At 44.0% G+C, this 10,878-nt stretch overlaps 1 non-coding gene across 1 annotated transcript; it reads right to left on the bottom strand.

Moving 5' to 3' along the window:
• Positions 1 to 4,280: 4,280 nt before the first annotated feature.
• Positions 4,281 to 4,440, bottom strand: LOC132896937 (U1 spliceosomal RNA). The gene has a single exon (XR_009656211.1). It is a non-coding gene; the product is annotated as a U1 spliceosomal RNA (small nuclear RNA).
• Between the last annotated feature and the right edge of the window lie 6,438 nt (positions 4,441 to 10,878).

Below are 10,878 nucleotides of genomic sequence, written 5' to 3'. Positions count from 1 at the left end.
AGGGCCTTTCTGTGCGGAGTTTGCATGTTCTCCCCGTGTCCGCGTGGGTTTCCTCCGGGTGCTCCGGTTTCCCCCACAGTCCAAAGACATGCAGGTTAGGTTAACTGGTGACTCTAAATTGACCGTACAGTACCTTGCAAAAGTATTCATACTCCTTGAACTTTTTCACATTTTTCCACCTTACAACCACGAACTTAAAAGTTTTTTTATTGAGATTTTATGTGATAGACCAACACAGATTAGCACATAATTGTGAAATATAAATGGTCTTCAAAATTTTAAACAAATAAAATTCTGAAAAATGTGGTGTGCATTAGTATTCAGCCCCCCTGCGTCAATACTTTGTAGAGCCACCTTTTGCTGCAATTACAGCTGCAAGTCTTTTGTGGTATGTCTCTACCAGCTTTGCACATCTAGACATTGAAATTTTTGCCTGTTCTTCTTTGCAAAATAGCTCAAGCTCAGCCAGATTGGATGGAGAGCGTCTGTGAACAGCAATTTTCAAGTCTTGCCACAGATGCTCAATGGGATTTAGGTCTGGACTTTGACTGGGCCATTCTAACACATGAATATTCTTTGATCTAAACCATTCCATTGTAGCTCTGGCTGTATGTTTAGGGTCATTGTCTTGCTGGAAGGTGAATCTCCTTCCCAGTCTCAAGTCTTTTGCAGCCTCCAACAGGTTTTCTTCCAGGATTGCCCTGTATTTAGCTCCATCCATCTTCCCATCAACTCTGACCAGCTTCCCTGTCCCTGCTGAAGAAAAGCATCCCCATAGCATGATGCTGCCACCACCATGTTTCACAGTGGGGATGGTGTGTGCAGGGTGATGAGCAGTGTTAGTTTTCCACCACACATAGCACTTTGCATTTAGGCCAAAAAGTTCAACTTTGGTCTCATCTGACCAAAGCACCTTTTTCCACGTTTGCTGTGTCCCCTACATGGCTTCTTATGCCTGTCTTTCAACAATGGCTTTCTTCTTGCCACTCTTCCAAAAAGGCCAGATTTGTGGAGTGTACGACTTATAGTTGTCCTGTGCACAGATTCTCCCACCTGAGCTGTGGATTTCTGCAGCTCCTCCAGAGTGATCATGGGCCTCTTGGCTGCTTCTCTGACCAGTGCTCTCCTTGCTCGCTCTGTCAGTTTAGGTGGACGGCCATGTCTTGGTAGGTTTGCAGTTGGGCCATACTTTTTCCATTTTTGAATGATGGATTGAACAGTGCTTCTTGAGATGTTCAGAGCTTGGGATATTTTTTTATAACCTAACCCTGCTTTAAGCTTCTCCAGAACTTTATCCCTGACCTGTCTGGTGAGTTCTTTGGTCTTCATGATGCTGTTTGTTCTTCAGTGTTCTCTAACAAACCACTGAGGCCTTCACAGAACAAGTGTATTTATGCTGAGAGTAAATTACACACAGTAGGACTCTATTAACTAATCAGATGACTTCTGAAGGCAATTGATTGCACTGGAGTGTATTTAGAGGTATCAGAGTACAGGGGGCTGAATACTAATGCACACCACATTTTTCAGATTTTTATTTGTTTAAAATTTTGAAGACCATTTATCATTTTCGTTTCACTTCACAATTATGTGCTACTCTGTGTTGGTCTATCACATAAAATCTCAATAAAAAACTTTTAAGCTTGTGGTTGTAAGGTGGAAAAATGTGAAAAAGTTCAAGGGGTATGAATACTTTTTCAAGGCACTGTAGGTGTGAATGTGAGTGTGAATGGTTGTCTGTGTCAGCCCTGTGATGACTGTAAGGATTTATTCTTAATTGTAAGGATTTATTCTTGATCTCAGTTTAACCAAGACTGACGTGCAAATATTTTGTGTTTAATCTTATGTGGACATTCCATTGCCCTGTGCTATCTTAAGAACAGGCTGTACATCAGAACATTCTGCTTATTATTGATAAGAAATTGCCTTTGATATCTGTCTGAACATTGCTATCATATCATAAAACAGGCTGTGCATCAAATATTTTGTGTTCTATCTTAAGAACAGGCTGTACATCAGAAATGTCTGAATATTTTGCTTATTACTGCATACCATCGCCAAGGTCTTCACACACACACAGCTGCAGTGATGTCACACTGACTCACACACACACACACACACACACACACACAGACATATAAAAGCTCTCTGTACTCTTTCGTCTTGTGAATAAAGATTGTGAACTTATGGGGTTCCTGTCTTTCTTCGCGACTCACCCCAGAGCTCTGGGTGACACGAAGGGACCAATCTGCGAGAGGGTAATCGCTCCGGTTCGGGGGCAAGAGGAAGACACGGTAAATCTCTGACCTAACAATGACCTGGCGGCTTGTCCAGGGTGTACCCCGCCTTTCGCCCGTAGTCAGCTGGGATAGGCTCCAGCTTGCCTGCGACCCTGTAGAACAGGATAAAGCGGCTAGAGATAATGGAAGGATGGATGGAAGACCCCAGCTCCCATCCTGTCTATATACCTGTGAGGAGTCCTGTTGGTCATGATGTGCTTCAGTGACTTTAGGAGCTGTACTGTACTCTTGCTCTATGCTACGCTCCTGGGTTTCCATCTGATCATGTTTTGTATCGGAGTCATGCACGTACAGGCCTGAAAGAAGAAAAAGGAAAAAAAATAAGAAAAGGAAAATGAAATGCCACACCCCGTGTAGCATCTCACTTATTAACGATACAGCTGGACCCATTTTAAATCAAAACTATCAGGAGTGGATTTCACATAAGTGCGATCCATATTGTACATGTTATTACCTCCGCCAAGGAGGTTATGTTTTCGGTAGTGTTGGTTTGTTTGTTAGCAACATTACGGAAAAAGTTATGAACGGATTGTTCTGAAATTTTTTCCAGAGGTGTGACTGGGCACAAGTAACAATCCATTAAATTTGGGCGGTGATCCAGGTCACCTTCTGGATCCCGGATTTTTTTAAAGGATTCTTGGCAGAGGTCTGCACTCTCCGAGTGCTTTTCTAGTTTATTGCTGTTGACGTCCGTCTGTGTGAGTTTCCTGAGGGTTCTCGGGTTTGCTCCCACCTCCCAAAAATGTTAAATTGCTCCTAAATGCGAATGAGTGCATTAATGCTTGTGTGCAAAGTGACCTGCGACAGACTCATGCTACCTCACAGGGACGCTAACTGTCCTGTCTGACTGGCAGGGGAGAACGTAATGGTACCCCACCCACTCAAAGAGCAGGGACAATTTTGCTCACTTGCACCTCCGGTGACATATTGCTTGTACTCAGTGCAATATGTATACTGTTCCTACTTATTCAGGTGACATTGGGTATACCTCACAACCTGTGTTTTTTTCTCTCTCTCTCCCCCCCCCAATCCGTCCCTCTGAGTTACATGTCAATCCTGGGATCAAGGTGCTGACCTCTTCTGCTCCTCGGACCTGCCTGATCCATCCTGATGCCCCGTGTCTGGTTGGAGTCTCATCGCATCGCTACCTGTGGAGGGCAGCCCCATGTGGACAGTTGGGGGTCACGCCTGGAGGACGCTCCGGACTCTTGCAGTGGTGCTTTTGTGGCTGGGGACTGCAGTTGACTTGCTGACTTTAGGACTGCGGTTGTCGTGAATGGTTTTGCGCTCGGGTTTCCGTCGGTGGGGGGTTTATAGCATCACCGAAGCTGACTTTATGTTAGGACTGTTAATGTTATGGTCATGTTGTCTGTTGTTGCCCGGATGGGGATGGGTTCCTTTTTGAGTCTGGTTCCTCTCGAGGTTTCTTCCTCATGTCGTCTGAGGGAGATTTTCCTTGCCACCGTCGCCACAGGCGTGCTCATTGGGGATAAAATTAGCTTATGTATAAAGTCGTTCAAATTCTGTAAAGCTGCTTTGCGACTGTTAAATGTGCTATAGAAATAAACTTGACTTGGCATACAGCTGTGGCATCGCTGGATTTTGAACCCACAGTCTCCCAGGAGCTGTTAATTCGAGCTACACTGAAGAAGAAGCCTTTACCGGTCACGTTTTTGTACACTCAAGCGCAGTGAAATTCTTCCTCTGCATTTAACCCATCTGAAGCGGTGAACACACGCATGCACACACAAGTGAGCAATGAGCGCGCACACACACACACACATACCCAGAGCAGTGGGCAGCTATGCTACAGCGCCTGGGGAGCAGTTGGGGGTTAGGTGCCTCACTCAAGGGCACTTCAGCCACGTTACAGAGGGAGGGGAAAGTGCTGTTCATTCACTCAACTCCCCTCACATTTTCCTGCCGGCCCTGGGAATTGAACTGGTGACCTTTAGGGCCCAAGGCTGCTTTTCTAACTTTCAGGCCATGGTTGCACCCACCCCCCCAAAAAAAAAATGCAGTCGAGATTCCTGCATTTGAGGAATTTGCAAAGGACAGCACAGCCAGAAGTGCAATAGCTGAGCCTCACTTTGGGCAAACCACCATCTTGATCATGGTATTGCCCCTGCCAGGTAAGTTTCGCAAAGTAACTATTGCTGCGTCTTTGACTGCTCAACATCTGTTCATGGTGAGAAAAGCTAATAGTATTTGATCTTGTTAGTCATTCAAGACATGACTGTGCTGGTTACCTGTTCACTCATTTTGCAAAATCATTAATACTGTGTTGCATTAATTTGAACAGAATTTGAGATTAATATAAACATCTCATGCAGGGTTGCTAACTCTGTCATATTAACGAAACTGAGTTTCTTTCTGCTCTGGCTCTGTCTCACTTATGAGACTCTGAAATTAAGCCAGGCAAGATACACTAAAGAGTCAAAAGTATGTGAACACCTGAGCATCACAACCATATGTTGGGGGAAACCATGGCCTAAAGAGGAGAGAAGCAGCTTTGGGACCAGCAGGAATGGCTAAAGTGAGCTTGAGCAAGGCATCTAAGCCCCAACTGCTCCCCAGGTCGCTCTAGATAAGAGTGTCTGCTCAACACCATGAATGTAATATGTGGGTCACAAACCATTGCCAAAAGGTTTAAAGCACACAATTGTACAGGATGCCTTTGTATGCTTGCTGTAGCATTAATATTACAGTGGTGCATGAAAAAGTTTGTGAACCCTTTAGAATTGTCTATATTTCTGCATAAATATGACCTAAAACATCATCAGATTTTCACACAAGTCCTAAAAGTAGATAAAGAGAACCCAGTTAAACAAATGAGACAAAAATATTATACTTGGTCATTTATTTATTGAGGAAAATGATCCAATATTACATATCTGTAAGTGGCAAAAGTATGTGAACCTCTAGGATTATTAGTTAATTTGAAGGTGAAATTAGAGTCAGGTGTTTTCAATCAATGGGATGACAATCAGGTGTGAGTGGGCACCCTGTTTTATTTAAAGAACAGGGATCTATCAAAGTCTGATCTTCACAACACATGTTTGTGGAAGTGTATCATGGCACGAACAAAGGAGATTTCTGAGGACCTCAGAAAAAGCGTTGTTGATGCTCATCAGGCTGGAAAAGGTTACAAAACCATCTCTAAAGAGTTTGGACTCCACCAATCCACAGTCAGACAGATTGTGTACAAATGGAGGAAATTCAAGACCATTGTTACCCTCCCCAGGAGTGGTCGACCAATAAAGATCACTCCAAGAGCAAGGCGTGTAATAGTTGGCGAGGTCACAAAGGACCCCAGGGTAACTTCTAAGCAACTGAAGGCCTCTCTCACATTGGCTAATGTTCATGAGTCCACCATCAGGAGAACACTGAACAACAGTGGTGTGCATGGCAGGGTTGCAAGGAGAAAGCCACTGCTCTCCAAAAAGAACACTGCTGCTCGTCTGCAGTTTGCTAAAGATCACGTGGACAAGCCAGAAGGCTATTGGAAAAATGTTTTGTGGACGGATGAGACCAAAATAGAACTTTTTGGTTTAAATGAGAAGCATTATGTTTGGAGAAAGGAAAACATTGCATTCCACCATAAGAACCTTATCCCATCTGTGAAACATGGTGGTGGTAGTATCATGGTTTGGGCCTGTTTTGCTGCATCTGAGCCAGGACAGCTTGCCATCATTGATGGAACAATGAATTCTGAATTATACCAGCGAATTCTAAAGGAAAATGTCAGGACATCTGTCCATGAACTGAATCTCAAGAGAAGGTGGGTCATGCAGCAAGACAACGACCCCAAGCACACAAGTCGTTCTACCAAAGAATGGTTAAAGAAGAATAAAGTTAATGTTTTGGAATGGCCAAGTCAAAGTCCTGACCTTCATCCAATGGAAATGTTGTGGAAGGACCTGAAGCGAGCAGTTCATGTGAGGAAACCCACCAACATCCCAGAGCTGAAGCTGTTCTGTACGGAGGAATGGGCTAAAATTCCTCCAAGCCGGTGTGCAGGACTGATCAACAGTTACCGCAAACATTTAGTTGCAGTTATTGCTGCACAAGGGGGTCACATCAGATACTGAAAGCGAAGGTTTCATCTGACTTTTGCCACTCACAGATATGTAATATTGGATCATTTTCCTCAATAAATAAATGACCAAGTATAATATTTTTGTCTCATTTGTTTAACTGGGTTCTCTTTATCTACTTTTAGGACTTGTGTGAAAATCTGATGATGTTTTAGGTCATATTTATGCAGAAATATAGAAAATTCTAAAGGGTTCACAAACTTTCAAGCACCACTGTACCAGCATGACAATGCCCCTTTGCAGAAAGGTCCAAGGGCCACGATTTGCCATTGCTGAAGAGGAAGAACCTCAGGGGCCTAACCTCAAGCCCATCGAACACTTTGGGGATGAATTGGAACAATGACTGTGCTCCAAGCCTCCTCGTTTTCATCAGTGCTTGGCTTCACTAATATTCTTATAGCTGAGTTGGGTAATCTCCACAGCCACACCAAAATCTACTGGAAAATCTTCCCAGAACAGTGGATTATTATAACAAAGAGGAGATTCAAAAAACACATATGGGTGTGTGATATCCAGGTGTCCACATACTTTTGGCCATATAATGTATTTATCACTTTACATTCCACAGACAGCTGTCTTCAGTATGTAATCATCTACTATTGTGTGTGAACTGTAAGTGTTACCCCTGACAAAAGTGTCCTTCCAACCAGTACCGTTTTGTCTAACCCATTAAATGAGGAGGCATGGTGGTGTAGTGGTCAGCACGGTCATTTCACAGCAAGAAGAAGGTTCTGAGTTCAAGCCCAGTGACCAACATGGGCCTTTCTGTGTGGAGTTTGCATGTTCTCCCCATGTCTGCATGGGTTTCCTCCACAATTCAAAGTTTAGGTTAACATGGGGTGGCCTTGGGCTGAAGGCGCCCTTAGGCAAGGCACCTAACCCCCGGGCGCTGTAGCATAGCTGCCCACTACTCTGGGTATGTGTGTGTTCATTGCTTCAGATGGGTTAAATGCAGAGGAGGAATTTCATTGTACTTAGTGTACATGTGATAAAGTTCTTCTTCTTCATGCATGAGCATGCCTGCAACCATGAGCTTCAATTATTTAAAAAAAAAAAAAAAAAAGGTGTGCGCACGGGGGCCCCATTTTAAGAATCTTTATAATTGTAAATGCCAACAAAGTCAGATCAGTTGAGAAGTACACCTGAGCTGCAGACGCCACTGATCACATGAGTTAACCTCGGCGTCAGGTTGAGAGCCAGAAAACAATTTGTACAGGATCAGTTTAGAAGCATGTGTGTGTGTGTAAGCAGTAATCTGGAGAAGTCAGTGGTGCATTGGGAACAGCCTGCATCTCTGAACTCACTCTGCTCAATGACCTGCTGCACACGGAACAAGAAACAAAACCGAGATGCCAGGAATCTCCGGGTGCAGCAGGTCATGGAGCAGGTCATCAGCTTACTCGAGCAAGAACCACCTTAGAGCACGTAATGCCATTGAGTTATCCCAGAGTTTCAGCACTGCACTCATGTCTCCACTTGATTCTTATCTCTGTTAATTTCCTCATGAGCTGAATGTTATATCAATATTTATCAAAAGGTGCTACACAAATAAAGATGATTATTCTGGGCTGACTAGCTGAGAGGGAGCTTTGCTGGGAGCTGGGAGTGTTTAACTCTAATGCCATGACTCTACCACTGAGAGTGAGGATCTGAGGATGCATTGACAGTGTTTGAGCGCCACCTTCTGGACACTATAACTATTATTCCACTTACCAGCATTGTGCCACACATGTTCCACTTTGGCTGGTTCTATCTCCATTGCTGATGCTTTTTCTTTGTCCTGATCGGTCTCACTGGTACTGACTGAAGCCAACTTGTGATGAACTGGCAGATGGCTTTCATTAGCAGCTGAGTCATGCCAAGAACCAGCTAAGACCGGACTAGTTTTGTGACTTTCTTTCCTGGAAGTAGGTTTCTCATTCAAATAACTCTGGTACTCCAATGATCTTGAGTATCCAATTTCTTTCTGTCCGTTTTCACGTACTTTGTCGCAACTACTTTCTGCGACACCACCAAAGCAAGCTGCGTTCAGTTCAAACTTCTGTGTTCTTTCTCCAGCAGATTTCTGATCGACTTCTATTTCTTCAGTTATTTCTCTTTTCTCTTCATTTGTTTTCCCAGCATCGCTCTTCTGCCCGTCTTCCTCAAACTGCTTTGAACAGGTGACTATGGGTATTTGAAGATTACCAAACCTCCATCTCTTCACAGGAGGGGCATGTATTATTGTCTCTGCTTTACAATCCTCTTCACTAGTAGCCAGTACCTGGATTCCTTCCTTCCTACTGGAGATCTCACGATGTGTCTCTGGTAATCCCATGACAGCCTGTGGGTTTCCCCTGTTAACAGAGCCATTCCTGGGGAAAAGCTCTTCTCCCTGTGGATCTGGCTCTAGAGGGGTTCTGGTGGGGTCTGGGATAGTATTACCAGAATTAAATCCTGACAGACTGCCATCATCTCCATAATCCCTTGGCCCCCGCTCACCTCGTTTACCTGCTCCCCATGGATTAAATGTGTTATCTCGATCATATAACTGCCAGAGGTCAGGCTGACTGGGGAGCTCCATCTCAGGGGAGCGTTTCAATAATTGCCTCTCTCTCTCCTTGTAAAGTCTGGAGAGAGCAAGACAGATAATGAATCATCACTTTGGCATCTACATCAAGAATCTGTAATGACACTGCCACATTTTCAGAGGTGAGAACTGAGGAAAAAAAAAAAAAAGACGGGGAAACTCCACTCACTGTGGCGTGATGATATTGCTGTGCTTCTCTACAAGGTCAGGCTGAGAAAAATCTACTACGCTTTCCCCATGATAACCGGAGCTTACATAAGACCTACGTCAAGGACACAACAGCAGAGCTGAGGCAGTCTTTTAACTTCATTACAAACTATCTGAAAATAATTGCATTAGAAATTCTTGAACTATCACAAGTGACTTGTTTCTAATTAGCTTATTCAAGAACTCACATTTTAGTCTGCGTGTGGGGTTCTGGAGTTGTGCTGAAGGTGCCCTGATTTTCAGACAGCTTGGGGGCTCTGCCAAATGAGCCTGGTACTGAACAAACAATAAAATGCAATATTACACATACAGTACACTTTCAATGGAATAAAACCACGCGTTCTATTCCCTTCCAGTGGGTCTCATTCATTTGGTTCGATAGCATGCAATATTGCTAGCATATCGCTTATCCTACATGTATTACACCACTCCACCCAATGGAGAAGCAGCGTTGAATTATAGTTTACGATATTGCATGGTTGTCAAGACAGCATGACGTCACACGTCGGAGCTGATGCGAATATTCAATGAGAAAGTTTTCTGCTGCATATGTGCAGAAGCATTTCTGTGTTCACCAGGAACGAGGAAGATGCCATGAAGACCTGAAAGGTTACCAAAACTTCATTAGATATTCATGCATATTTACAAGAGAAAAACATACCAACGGACATCAAAAAACTGGAAAAGAGATGCATCCGAGATATCAAACAAACATGGCTGCCAGGGCGCGCCATTGTATGTAGCTGTCGGTGTTGATTTTAAAAGTAACTCAGTAAATTACACAGGGAAATTAATACTTAAGGCTGAGTGAAAAATACTGTAGCAGTGCGTGTGGAAGAGGAGTCTGGAGACAGAAATCTTAGTTTCTCTGTCATTAGCCTGTGCTACTTGCTCTCGATAGCACTGGCCTGACTGCATTTTTAGCATTTGCTAAAGGCCTCTGCATGCTCTTGCGACAAGGCTTTCGCAGATAGCTTTTCGCAGACAGTTGTAATTTATTGTTGAGCGGGGAGTAATAGGCGTGCGCGATGTTATTCACCGGCGCAACGCAAGGGGGCGCGAAGCCGCTAGAAGTAGTTGGTGGGTGTGGTTAGTGGAGTGTTTATCCTCCGGTTACTTATAATGACTAGAACTTTTTTTTTTATAATGACTAGAACTGGAGTCGTATAGATGTCCGTACTTCCTCAATCAGCCGCTCTTCGTGCTGCTCCATCTTCGCTTGTGTTTTTAAAAATGCCAGTCGTGAAAACAAAACAAACCGGGAAAGTAAGGAAGCAGAAGTGCGTGTACAGCGGATGTAGAGTGGACCAATCAAAGCCCTCTTGTCTGTGGCGCTGTCTGCGAGGCTTCTGCGGTGGTCACAATTTTTGGGAGGTGCGCGCAGAGCGTCTGCGAAGGTGGGGGGGGCTACGCAGACACTGTCTGCGACGCCATCTGCGAGGACTGGGTTGTCAGCATAAATTGGCCTTAAGGCTACTGATGAACGCTACACTGGCTGGAAGGTTAATTACTTCACTGCTGCACTAACGGCACAGAGTCACACGTAAGCTAACATTGGCCTTCAAGAATGTTGATATAAAGTGTATGTATAATAATATTGGCTGGCTTTTTTTTTGTAGTATATCAGATATAGTCCCTTCAGCTAGCATGATACTGAACTCGTCTCGTTCAATGTCATGCTAGCTGAATGGAATACACTACCGTT

The sequence above is a fragment of the Neoarius graeffei genome, chromosome 1, assembly GCF_027579695.1.
Source record: "Neoarius graeffei isolate fNeoGra1 chromosome 1, fNeoGra1.pri, whole genome shotgun sequence".
Lineage (NCBI taxonomy): Eukaryota > Metazoa > Chordata > Actinopteri > Siluriformes > Ariidae > Neoarius > Neoarius graeffei.
The sequence above is the reverse complement of the archived record's forward strand: the minus strand, read 5'-3'. Positions and strand labels throughout refer to the sequence as shown.